Source organism: Staurois parvus, unplaced genomic scaffold, assembly GCF_062004578.1.
Source record: "Staurois parvus isolate SC_StPar_1 unplaced genomic scaffold, SC_StPar_1.0 ptg000460l, whole genome shotgun sequence".
Lineage (NCBI taxonomy): Eukaryota > Metazoa > Chordata > Amphibia > Anura > Ranidae > Staurois > Staurois parvus.
This window is the reverse complement of record NW_028318256.1, coordinates 2,375,460-2,388,616: the sequence shown is the minus strand read 5'-3', so window position 1 is coordinate 2,388,616 and position 13,157 is coordinate 2,375,460. Positions and strand designations below refer to the sequence as shown.

At 46.9% G+C, this 13,157-nt stretch overlaps 1 protein-coding gene across 1 annotated transcript in view; it reads left to right on the top strand.

Moving 5' to 3' along the window:
* Window positions 1-12,710, top strand: part of MGARP (mitochondria localized glutamic acid rich protein) — a 66,862-nt gene extending 54,152 nt beyond the window's left edge. The window contains exon 10 of the mRNA XM_089688912.1: window positions 10,052-12,710. The gene's annotated coding sequence lies outside the window, so the exon portion shown is untranslated. The remainder of the gene's footprint in view (window positions 1-10,051) is intronic.
* Window positions 12,711-13,157: the final 447 nt, after the last annotated feature.

The following is a 13,157-nucleotide window of genomic DNA, read 5'->3' as shown; positions in this document are numbered from 1 at the left end:
TGTACGTTCAAAGAGTTAAATCCATTTACACGCCGGCTGGCGGTAATATTTTTTGGGTGATTAGTGCATTCCAGTGACATAAACGTACAGTTTCCAGCCAACGGCAAGCTGCAATTGACCGATTGTGTACAATAAACTGACTTTCTGCTTCACAACCACTATTGTATGTTCAAAGAGTTAAATCCATTTACACGCCGGCTGGCGGTAATATTTTTTGGGTGATTAGTGCATTCCAGTGACAGAAACGTACAGTTTCCAGCCAACGGCAAGCTGCAATTGACCGATTGTGTACAATAAACTGACTTTCTGCTTCACAACCACTATTGTACGTTCAAAGAGTTAGATCCATTTACACGCCGGGTGGCGGTAATATTTTTTGGGTGATTAGTGCATTCCAGTGACATAAACGTACAGTTTCCAGCCAACGGCAAGCTGCAATTGACCGATTGTGCAAAATAAACTGACTTTCTGCTTCACAACCACTATTGTACGTTCAAAGAGTTAAATCCATTTACACGCCGGCTGGCGGTAATATTTTTTGGGTGATTAGTGCATTCCAGTGACACAAACGTACAGTTTCCAGCCAACGGCAAGCTGCAATTGACCGATTGTGTACAATAAACTGACTTTCTGCTTCACAACCACTATTGTACGTTCAAAGAGTTAGATCCATTTACACGCCGGGTGGCGGTAATATTTTTTGGGTGATTAGTGCATTCCAGTGACATAAACGTACAGTTTCCAGCCAACGGCAAGCTGCAATTGACCGATTGTGCAAAATAAACTGACTTTCTGCTTCACAACCACTATTGTACGTTCAAAGAGTTAAATCCATATACACGCAGGGTGGCGGTAATATTTTTTGGGTGATTAGTGCATTCCAGTGACATAAACGTACAGTTTCCAGCCAACGGCAAGCTGCAATTGACCGATTGTGCAAAATAAACTGACTTTCTGCTTCACAACCACTATTGTACGTTCAAAGAGTTAAATCCATTTACACGCCGGCTGGCGGTAATATTTTTTGGGTGATTAGTGCATTCCAGTGACAGAAACGTACAGTTTCCAGCCAACGGCAAGCTGCAATTGACCGATTGTGTACAATAAACTGACTTTCTGCTTCACAACCACTATTGTACGTTCAAAGAGTTAGATCCATTTACACGCCGGGTGGCGGTAATATTTTTTGGGTGATTAGTGCATTCCAGTGACATAAACGTACAGTTTCCAGCCAACGGCAAGCTGCAATTGACCGATTGTGCTAAATAAAGTGACTTTCTGCTTCACAACCACTATTGTACGTTCAAAGAGTTAGATCCATTTACACGCCGGGTGGCGGTAATATTTTTTGGGTGATTACTGCATTCCAGTGACATAAACGTACAGTTTCCAGCCAACGGCAAGCTGCAATTGATCGATTGTGCAAAATAAACTGACTTTCTGCTTCACAACCACTATTGTACGTTCAAAGAGTTAAATCCATATACACGCAGGGTGGCGGTAATATTTTTTGGGTGATTAGTGCATTCCAGTGACATAAACGTACAGTTTACAGCCAACGGCAAGCTGCAATTGACCGATTGTGCTAAATAAACTGACTTTCTGCTTCACAACTACTATTGTACGTTCAAAGAGTTAAATCCATTTACACGCCGGCTGGCGGTAATATTTTTTGGGTGATTAGTGCATTCCAGTGACAGAAACGTACAGTTTCCAGCCAACGGCAAGCTGCAATTGACCGATTGTGTACAATAAACTGACTTTCTGCTTCACAACCACTATTGTACGTTCAAAGAGTTAAATCCATTTACACGCCGGCTGGCGGTAATATTTTTTGGGTGATTAGTGCATTCCAGTGACAGAAACGTACAGTTTCCAGCCAACGGCAAGCTGCAATTGACCGATTGTGTACAATAAACTGACTTTCTGCTTCACAACCACTATTGTACGTTCAAAGAGTTAGATCCATTTACACGCCGGGTGGCGGTAATATTTTTTGGGTGATTAGTGCATTCCAGTGACATAAACGTACAGTTTCCAGCCAACGGCAAGCTGCAATTGACCGATTGTGCAAAATAAACTGACTTTCTGCTTCACAACCACTATTGTACGTTCAAAGAGTTAAATCCATATACACGCAGGGTGGCGGTAATATTTTTTGGGTGATTAGTGCATTCCAGTGACATAAACGTACAGTTTCCAGCCAACGGCAAGCTGCAATTGACCGATTGTGCAAAATAAACTGACTTTCTGCTTCACAACCACTATTGTACGTTCAAAGAGTTAAATCCATTTACACGCCGGCTGGCGGTAATATTTTTTGGGTGATTAGTGCATTCCAGTGACAGAAACGTACAGTTTCCAGCCAACGGCAAGCTGCAATTGACCGATTGTGTACAATAAACTGACTTTCTGCTTCACAACCACTATTGTACGTTCAAAGAGTTAAATCCATTTACACGCCAGCTGGCGGTAATATTTTTTGGGTGATTAGTGCATTCCAGTGACAGAAACGTACAGTTTCCAGCCAACGGCAAGCTGCAATTGACCGATTGTGTACAATAAACTGACTTTCTGCTTCACAACCACTATTGTACGTTCAAAGAGTTAGATCCATTTACACGCCGGGTGGCGGTAATATTTTTTGGGTGATTAGTGCATTCCAGTGACATAAACGTACAGTTTACAGCCAACGGCAAGCTGCAATTGACCGATTGTGCTAAATAAACTGACTTTCTGCTTCACAACTACTATTGTACGTTCAAAGAGTTAAATCCATATACACGCCGGGTGGCGGTAATATTTTTTGGGTGATTAGTGCATTCCAGTGACATAAACGTACAGTTTACAGCCAACGGCAAGCTGCAATTGACCGATTGTGCTAAATAAACTGACTTTCTGCTTCACAACCACTATTGTACGTTCAAAGAGTTAAATCCGGTTTTATTTTTGGGGTGCTTATTGAATTAAAGAGTATGTCAGACAACACGCAGAGGAGTGGCAGAGGAGGCAATGTTTCAGGAGCGAGCAGACGTGGCAGCAGAGGAAGGGGTCGAGGCAGCACTAGTCGCAGCCAGAGGCCAGTGCTCCCGGTGTCATCCAGCGGTCGTGTCTCCACCGACAACCCTGCCGTCATCGATTGGTTGACTCGGTCGTCTTCCTCTTCCCAGGTCACCTCTGACACCTACAGCCAACGGTCGGTGGGTACGTCAGACACAACCGTTAGTTGGCATGGCCCGGGAGCAAGCCCACTGAAATCACGTGTCCTCTACCTGCCCCTGTCCTTTGATGTTCCCTCACCAAGCAAAGTATCGCATGCTGTGGGCTCAGCCCCACTGTACAGTGAGGAAGAGCTAACAGAGGGCGGTCAGGAACGGGGGGAGACATCCGCCTCTTCAGCAGCCAGGCGAAGAAGTACTGGCGAGGAGAGTGGCTCGGTAGCCGGTCTAGAGACAGGTCTGTCTCCTGACCCACACGCAGCCGAGGGGGCTAGTAGTGACGCGGAGACCCTAATTGATGATGATGAGGCTGATCGCACTTGGCAGCCTCGTCGTCATCAGGCTATTGCTTCCGCATCATCAGGAGAAGAGGGTGCCAGCTTGCCAGCGAGCAAAACAGTCGGTGGGTTGCCCAGGAGGCAGCAGGGTCGCAGCAGTGTCAGTGGAGCCAAACGGCCACGGAGTAGAGCACCAGCTCCACTGCAGCCTACCACCACGGCCAGTAGTGGTGCCGGTGTGCACGGAGGAAGTAGCAGTCAGCCAGTGAGGAGTAGCGGGGGCAAAGTTTCCTACTTGGCGGTGTGGCAATTTTTCGTCAAGCCGCCCGAGGAAGTAAACGTAGCCGTATGTCGACTATGTGGCCAGAAAGTCAAGCGTGGCCAGGGGGCCAATGTTGGGACTACAGCGTTGCGTCAGCATATGCAGCGTCGCCATTCGGTGGCCTGGGAAAACCGTGATAAAGATACGGCGGTTCTGCCTGCCCCAGCCCCCGCTCCATCACCCGCTCCGTTACTTGCTCCGTCACCCGACGTCAATCGCCCTCTATCAGCCAGTCAAGGCTCCAACACCTCTGCTGAGGGGAGTTGTCGCTCGTTGGCATCTTCCGCTCGTTCAGATGCTCCTTCTCCTGCTACTCCTCTTCACGGATTCCGTCAGCAGTCTTTCTTGGAATCCGTTTCCAAAGGACGACAGTTTGCGAGCACGCACCCGATGGTGCAGAAGCTGAACGTCCTCCTGTCCAAGTTGCTGGTGCTGCAGTCCCTCCCTTTCCAAGTGGTGGACTCAGCACCTTTCCGAGAAATGATGGCTTGTGCCGAGCCGCGGTGGAGAGTGCCAAGCCGGCATTTCTTCGCCAAAAAGGCAGTGCCAGCCCTGCATTCACATGTAGAAGAGATGGTGGGCCAGTCTTTGAGCATGTCGGTCTCTGCCAAAGTGCACGGCAGCATTTACGGCATTTACGGCCCACTGGGTGAACGTGGTGCCGGCACAGCCGCACCAGCAACTTGGACAGGTCACGCCGCTTTTGCCTCCACGTTTGCACGTCCTTGGTCCAGCAAAGATGTCCGCCTCTACCACCTCTTCTTCCGCCGTGTCCTCAGCCGCCACCCCCGTGCCAAGTCCCATTACCCGACCGGCATATCACATGTGCAGGGCGCAACGGTGTCACGCTGTGCTGCACCTGGTATGCCTTGGCGAACGTAGTCACACAGGAGAGGAACTTCTGAGTGTAATGAACAGAGAAATCGACAGATGGCTGTCTCCGCGCAAACTGAAAATCGGAACCATGTTGACCGACAACGGAAAGAACATGCTGTCTGCTCTGCGTCAAGGAAGGTTGTGCCATGCGCCATGCATGGCTCACGTGTTCAATCTGGTTGTCAAGCGGTTCCTAAAATCCACCATCCCACTGCAAGACATCCTTAAAATGTCACGTAAACTTTGCATGCATTTCAGCCATTCCTACACCGCAAAGCACACCCTCCTTGAGCTGCAGCGGCAGAACGGAATTCCACAGCATCGCCTGATCTGCGACGTTGCAACGAGGTGGAATTCAACCCTACATATGTTAGACCGCCTTTACAAACAGCGAAAGGCCATCACCGATTTCCTGATGTTGCAAGCGGATAAAGGTACTCCCCTGTGTAACTTAGATGTCAGCCATTGGCAGCTCATGCGTGACACCTGCCGCTTGCTCAGGCCCTTTGAGGAGGCCACGCTATTCGTGAGTCGGCAGGACTATGGGATGAACGACGTCATTCCTCTGTTGCACGTCCTGGAACAAATGCTGTTAACAATGGCTGGTCAGGGTGCGGTAGACGTGGCGCACAGATCTCAACGCCACATGACCCCTGTGGGGGCAGGACAGGAAGAAGAGGAGGTAGAGGAGGACATTGGTGCTCAGGAATTATTGAGTGAAATGGGTGGTTTTTCCACTCAGCGGACAGGAGTGGAGGAGCAGGAGCATCTGGTAGAGGAGGAGGAGGAGACAGAGGACCCAGACGCACCGTGGCAGTATGCTGTGGAGATGGAGGCAGGGAGTCCCTCGCATTCCTTGGCACAAATGGCCCATAGCATGCTCGGTTGCTTGCGTAGCGACAGCCAAATAATAACCATCAGACAGAGGGATGACTTTTGGCTGTCCACCTTGTTGGACCCTCGCTACCGTTCAAAAATGGTGGCCTTTTTCACACCTGCTGAGAGGGAGGCCAAAATAAAGTACTATAAAAACCACCTATGTAGTCAGTTGGTCTCTGCCTTTCTGCGCCAACGTCCATCCTCAGACACTGTGGGCCCTGTGCGCTCGCAGGAATTGCTTTGTATATCTGTCGCCTTAGGGGCCGCTGTCTGGCGACATAATTTTTTGTCACTGTGTAGACATCTATTTATAGGTCGATGTTTGGCCACAAAAATATATTTAGTAATAACCTAGCCGTTCAGGCCGCTCCCTGAACACCTCGGGAATTGCTTTGTTTATCTGTCGCCTTAGAGGCTGCTGTCTGAACAGCTCATGAATTGCTTTCTATATGTGTCGCCTTTGAGGCCGCTGGCTGGACAGCTGATGAATTGATTTGTATATATGTACTTATTGTCCGCTGTCCGGACAGCTCATGAATTACTTTTTGTATATAGCCTTCCAAACCACTCTCAGAATAAGTCATGATATTCATGCTGTGTATAGCCTTATAGGCCAATGGTCAATCAAGTCATGATTGTTATAGTGTGTATAGCCTTATAGGCCGCTGTCTTTACAACTTTATAATTCCATGCAGTATATAGCCCTATCGGCCACTTTCTGGCATCCAGTTGCTGTAGCCCCCATCACCACACTGTGCCACGGGCCCCTGTACCGCCTTCTCATACTGCTGCCAGATCCATCCTCTGCCATGTGCGTCTTTGTCGTCTGCTCACGCTGCTGGGTTCCAGTTTTAAACCTAGGTCTGTGTATGGCTTCCGAATACTGCTGCCTCCACCGCTACCCTGCGCCATGTGCTTCTGTCGTCTGCTCACGCTGCTGACGGCTTCCGCTTTTTAACCTAGGCCTGTGTATGGCTTCCGAATACTGCTGCCTCCACCGCCACCCTGCGCCATGTGCCTCTGTCGTCTGCTCACGCTGCTGACGGCTTCCGCTTTTTAAACTAGTCCTGTGTATGTCTTCCGAATACTGCTGCCTCCACCGCCACCCTGCGCCATGTGCCACTTTCGGGTCTCCTCACACTGCTGCCAGGTCCATACTGATTCATGGCCCCCTGTACCGGCTCCTCATGAACGTGGTTCAGCAGGTTTGCATCACTTAACGGCAAATCATTGACAAATGCTGGGACGTTCAGTGTTGTGCGCATTAAGCCAGACACCAAAGGGCAGCACAGACCTGTTATTACTCGCTCAAGCATGGCTGAACAAAACCAGTCTCTACCACAAATTGGACCCAGACCTGCCCAGGGTCTCGTAACTAGATTGCACGGAGGAGTAGAGTCCGTTATCGGAATTAAATAGACAAAACGCCACACCAAAAAGAGTGGCCATTTCCAACACTTATTCCAGAAAGAGGAACAACCCGTTTCATATACGGCCCATAGACGTTTCACGTCTGCCACATTCAGTCGATTTAAGACACAAGCTCCACTTCCTGTGGTCTCTGACCGTCGATATACCTTTAAGTGTCAGCTTTGAAGCTATATTCCCTCCGGAGCACTGACACTGGTGCCCTTCCGTCAACATGCCTTTAAGTTTCAGTTTTCAACCATATTCCCCACAGAAGCCAAACTCTTGGGTATCCCAGAAGCTGCTCAGCGGGTCAGGGCAATAAAGCTCCCGGTTCGCAGGTTGTTCCGTCTTATGGATGGAAGTACGACGGTATATGATCTTCTTCGCACCCACGGCATTACCTCATAAAATTTCTGCATTGCATCTGCAATCACAACGCTGACTTCCCGGATCGCCACTCAGCCATTGGACTCTTGATAGTCGTCTCCCCACACTGCTGCTGGGGGGACTTTTTAACCTAGGCCTGTGTATGGCCTTCAATTGAAGCTGCTTCCGCTCCGCCACTCTGCCATTGGACTCTTGATAGTCGTCTCCCCACGCTGCTGCTGGGGGGACTTTTTAACATAGGCCTATGTATGGCCTTTAATTGAAGCTGCTTACGCTCCACCACTCTGCCATGGGCCTCTTGGGTATCCCAGAAGCTGCTCAGCGGGTCAGGGCAATAAAGCTCCCGGTTCGCAGGTTGTTCCGTCTTATGGATGGAAGTACGACGGTATATGATCTTCTTCGCACCCACGGCATCACCTCATAGAATCTCTGCATTGCATCTGCAATCACAACGCTGACTTCCCGGATCGCCACTCAGCCATTGGACTCTTGATAGTCGTCTCCCCACACTGCTGCTGGGGGGACTTTTTAACCTAGGCCTGTGTATGGCCTTCAATTGAAGCTGCTTCCGCTCTGCCACTCTGCCATTGGACTCTTGATAGTCGTCTCCCCACGCTGCTGCTGGGGGGACTTTTTAACCTAGGCCTGTGTATGGCCTTCAATTGAAGCTGCTTCTGCTCCGCCACTCTGCCATTGGACTCTTGATAGTCGTCTCCCCACACTGCTGCTGGGGGACTTTTTAACATAGGCCTCTGTATGGCCTTCAATTTAAGCTGCTTACGCTTCGCCACTCTGCCATGGGCCCCTGTACCGCATCCTCTTGCTGCTGCCAGGTCCAGAGTGTGTCATGGGTCCCTGTACGGCCTCCCATTGCTGCTGACTTCATCGCCAGACTCTGCCATGTGCTACTTTCAGGTCTCCTTACACTGTTGGTGGGTTCCATTTTGTGATAGGGTGCTGTATGGCCTTCCATTGCTGCTGCCTCCACCGCCACCCTGCGCCATGTGCCTCTGTCGTCTGCTCACGCTGCTGACGGCTTCCGCTTTTTAACCGAGGCCTGTGTTTGGCTTCCGAATACTGCTGCATCCACCGCCACCCTGCGCCATGTGTCTCTGTCGTCTGCTCACGCTGCTGACAGCTTCCGCTTTTTAACCTAGGCCTGTGTATGGCTTCAGAATAATGCTGCCTACACCGCCACCCTGCGCCATGTGCCTCTGTCGTCTGCTCACGCTGCTGCCAGGTCCATACTGATTCATGGCCCCCTGTACCGGCTCCTCATGAACGTGGTTCAGCGGGTTTGCATCACTTAACGGCAAATCGTTGACAAACGCTGGAACGTTCATTGTTGTGCGCATTAAGCCAGACACCAAAGGGCAGCACAGACCTGTTATTACTCGCTCAAGCATGGCTGAACAAAACCAGTCTCTACCACAAATTGGACCCAGACCTGCCCAGGGTCTCGTAAGTAGATTGCACGGAGGAGTAGAGTTCGTTATTGGAATTAACTGTGAGGGACTTTTAAACCTAGGCCTGTGTATGGCCTTCAATTGAAGCTGCTTCTGCTCCGCCACTCTGCCATTGGACTCTTGTTAGTCGTCTCCCCACGCTGCTGCTGGGGGGACTTTTTAACATAGGCCTCTGTATGGCCTTCAATTTTAGCTGCTTACGCTCCGCCACTCTGCCATGGGTCCCTGTACCGCCTCCTCATGCTGCTGCCAGGCCCGTAATCTGCCATGGGCCCCCGTACCGACTCCTCATGCTGCTGCCAGGCCCGTAATCTGTCATGGGCCCCTGTACTGCCTCCTCATGCTGCTGCCAGGTCCAGAGTGTGTCATGGGTCCCTGTACGGCCTCCCATTGCTGCTGTCTCCATCGCTACACTCTGCCATGTGCCACTTTCAGGTCTCCTCACACTGCTGGTGGGTTCCATTTTGTCATAGGGTGCTGTATGACCTCCCATTGCTGCTGCCTCCACCGCCACACTGTGGCTCCACACTCTGGTTTTGGCCCCGTGACTGCCCAAATGAGTGAAGTGTGCGGTGATTCTAAGATCGACGGCACTCATCTGCATGTCATACTGACTGACAGTATTATTTCTCTTCCCCAGCAGACTCCAAGGGCATTTAAATTAAAGGTACAGTGTTCTGCACTAATATAAAGGCTCTCTGAAGCCTAGAAACACCCTTTTTATAAGTTAAATTCGCAGCGAATATATTCGGCACAAAGCGAATTTAATCGGCGAATTCGGCGAATCAGCCGAACCGAATTTTTGAATAATTCGCTCATCTCTAGTAAAAATTTTGAAACCCATTTATCATTTTCCTTCCACTTTACAATTATGTGCCACTTTGTGTTGGTCTATCACATAAAATCCCAATATAATACATTTACGTTTTTGGCTTTAATATGGCAAAATGTGGAAAATTTCAAGGGGGTATGAATACTTTTTCAAGGCACTGTATACCTTTTGTAACTGCATTAACCTGTATTTACTGTATAATCTAAGAATAAACTAAATAATATTGCAAAATATTTAGATAAAAATGAGACTTAACAAAACTAAGATTGAGGGGTATAAAAGAGGAATTCTGTTGTATGTCACTAACCGGTTCTTTCCAGTTTGTGCTAACTGTCTTACTCATATATTTGTGTTTTCTCATTCTTGTTTGTTCTTATTTACAGATTGGAGAACTCTTTAAAAGTAAACAGTATAGTTCCTGAAATTCAGCGTTTTCAAATCCAAGATAGTTCACAATTCTGAACCCATCAAACAAAACTGGCTTCTTGTTTCCTGTGATGTCACTGTTCACTCCCATTGGAATCACTGGTGTTATAGTAGTTCTGTCTGTACCTTTTATTGCTGGAAAGGAGGTTAAGGGTGTTGTGGTACTAGTTTGTAACATTTATAACATGTTTTTACTGGTAAAGTAGTGAATTATTTTTGATACCTAAAAAGCAATAAGCCACTTTTTATTGTTCAGGCGTTTTATTCATTTTAAAGAGACACAGTCTAGTTGATTCTGACTGTAGTCAACATTCAGAAAACAGATTGGCTGTGAAGTACTCTATGCAAGTGCGCACAGTAATCCCAGGGCAAAATGATATGGGATTAATGTGATAGGGTAATTCAATGAGTAATGCTGATATGCAAAGAATAGTAACCCTTAGCAACCGGTTGGTTTTACTTTCATGAGTTTGGACCAATCCAAACAATACGATATAGTTGGTTTCTATGGGTTATTCCAATCTGCACAATGTATCATTAAGTAAAACAATATTTAAAGCCATACCTGCAGATGCACTACAAGGATTCCCTTGGAGAAGAATATGATAGTCGAATGAAACAAACCAGAAGAGAAATGTGCTGCTTCTTCTATTGCATGACAATCACAAAACAGAATACAAACCTCCTACTATGGAAGGTGGGGAAGTCTGGTGTTTTTACTATACAAAGCCTCAATTTTTAACGTACGCTATAACTGGATACAAAAGTTGTGTAAAATTCCTACAGTGCACAGAAGAATTCATAGAACAGATAAAGCTTTATGTAAATTTATAGTAATGTATCAAGGATGTACACATGTTTACAAGCAATAAGGCAAATAAAGTACATTCACAAATGTATCAGTTCATACAACAGTTTAAAACTAACATTAACTAGATCTTACAATGTTAGCTGTGTTTTCTATCAACATATACAAATAATAACCCTTTGAAAGGTTTAGAATCCATATTTTGTACAGAGTGTGCTGGGAATGTATCATGGTTCTTTTGTTTGTGTGAGTATAGATATTTCTTGCACCCATTGAAAGTTTATATATAAACAAAAGGTGTATTGGTCTAATCTATGGCATAAAGTCAGTGTCCTGACTCCAATAGCATGACCAAATTTTACATCTGCACCCAAACAACAAATCTTTTGGATACGAGGTGGTATCAAAAAGTTTCAAGACTAGTTTTGTAACACACCAACAGATGGCAGCACAAGGCTGCACTCACAGTCACAGGGTGCACCAACCTTCATAAGTCAGAGTGCAAAAAACCATCGTCCTGTGTACATCGGGAGCTGTGAAACTGGTGCTATTCTGGCCATGTGTGTTACCACGTCTATTTCATCATGGACAGCAAGTTAGAACAAAAAGCAAATGTGAAATTCTCCATTAAACTGGGCAAATCCCCCACAGAGACGGTTGACAATGAGTCGTTCAAGGTGTTTTGAGTGGCACGCATGCTAACAGAGTGGAAGAACATCACTGGAAGACAATGAGAGATCAGGAAGACCTTCAACAAGCTCGACCCCCAAAAATGTTGAAACCATTTGGCAACTTGTGCATGACGATTGTCTGAGAACAATCTCCAACATTACTGCCATTGTTAGTGTTTTATATGGAACAGTCGAGGCAATCCTCACGTGTAATTTGAACATGTGCCATGTTGCTGCCAAGTTTGTCTCCAGGCTTCTGACCCAGGAGCAGAAGGAACACTGCATCGAAGTCTGCCAAGAACTCTGTCAGCATGCTGTGGATGACCCGTCCTTCATGTTGAAGATCATTACCAGTGACGAAACTTAGGTGTACGGGTTTCACACAGAATTTCATGCTTGCTATTTGTTCTAACTTGCTGGCCATGATGAAATAGCAGATGTGGTAACGTACGTGGTCAGAATAGCATCAATTGCACAGCTTGCGTTGTACACAGGATGATGTCTTTTGGCACACTGACTTATGAAGGTTGGTGCTCCTTGTGACTGTGTGTGCAGCCTTGTGCTGCCATCTGTTGGCTGGCATGATACAAAACTAGTCTCGAAACTTTTTGATACCACCTTGCACATATTCTCCAAACTGATTGGATCTGGATTAAAGCATTTAGCTTTCCATGCCTTGCAGATTCTGTGGCACTATTCAAATGCTATGTTCCTGGGATATGTTTGCTTGTTTATTAGCAAGAGTTTGTATATTTTCTTCCATTTCGATGTTGTGAATGCTGAGCCACTTTAAGTGGCTTTCTTATACTGCTTATGGTGCTTTTGCTGTATGAGGTGTGAACCACTTAACCTCCAGAGAGTTCTGGACATATCCTGTGATAAACTAACCTTGCTTCCCTGTGAATGGCTTTGTACCATCATTTTCCTACCTCACCCAATTGTGCTGTCATTCCATGTTGTTATCTGCCTTGAACACTACATTAGTAGCTATCCCAAATGGGTCAGCACTATAGAAGCTATATGCAAGTTTTCTGTAATTCTTAAATGTTACACCTTGTACACTAAACACTATTTTCTTAACAAAAATATTTCCTCTATGTGGCTCACTAAGGAAAATAAAAGCCTCTTTACACCTAAGTGTTTGTGTTTGATTGTTCTGTGCTTTTCGTTGCAATATTTAGCTATGCAGGAGAAAATGGAATGGGCTTGCATTATTGCCATTATTACAATGATGCCCTCTAATGTCAATTTGGATGCCAGAAATTGTCAGTTTTGAGTAGCTGCGGCAGAAAAGAATAGAATTCGGGGAATCCAGGCCATTACGTCCCCAACGCTAAGTGAGGTCTTTGTCTCAGACAGAGACTGCTTGCCTGTGATTGTCAGATACCACTGTAGGCTGCCAAAGGTCTTACTGCAACACCCATGACCAGGCATTGCAAAGAACACAGCCACACTGCATCTTCCAGCATATATAGGGCCCTGTTCACATATACTGCAGTGACCTACATTTTACCGCACTGGAAGAATGCAGGTCACTGTAAGGATACACAAAAGACAATTGTTTTCTATGTGTCCTGCTCACAG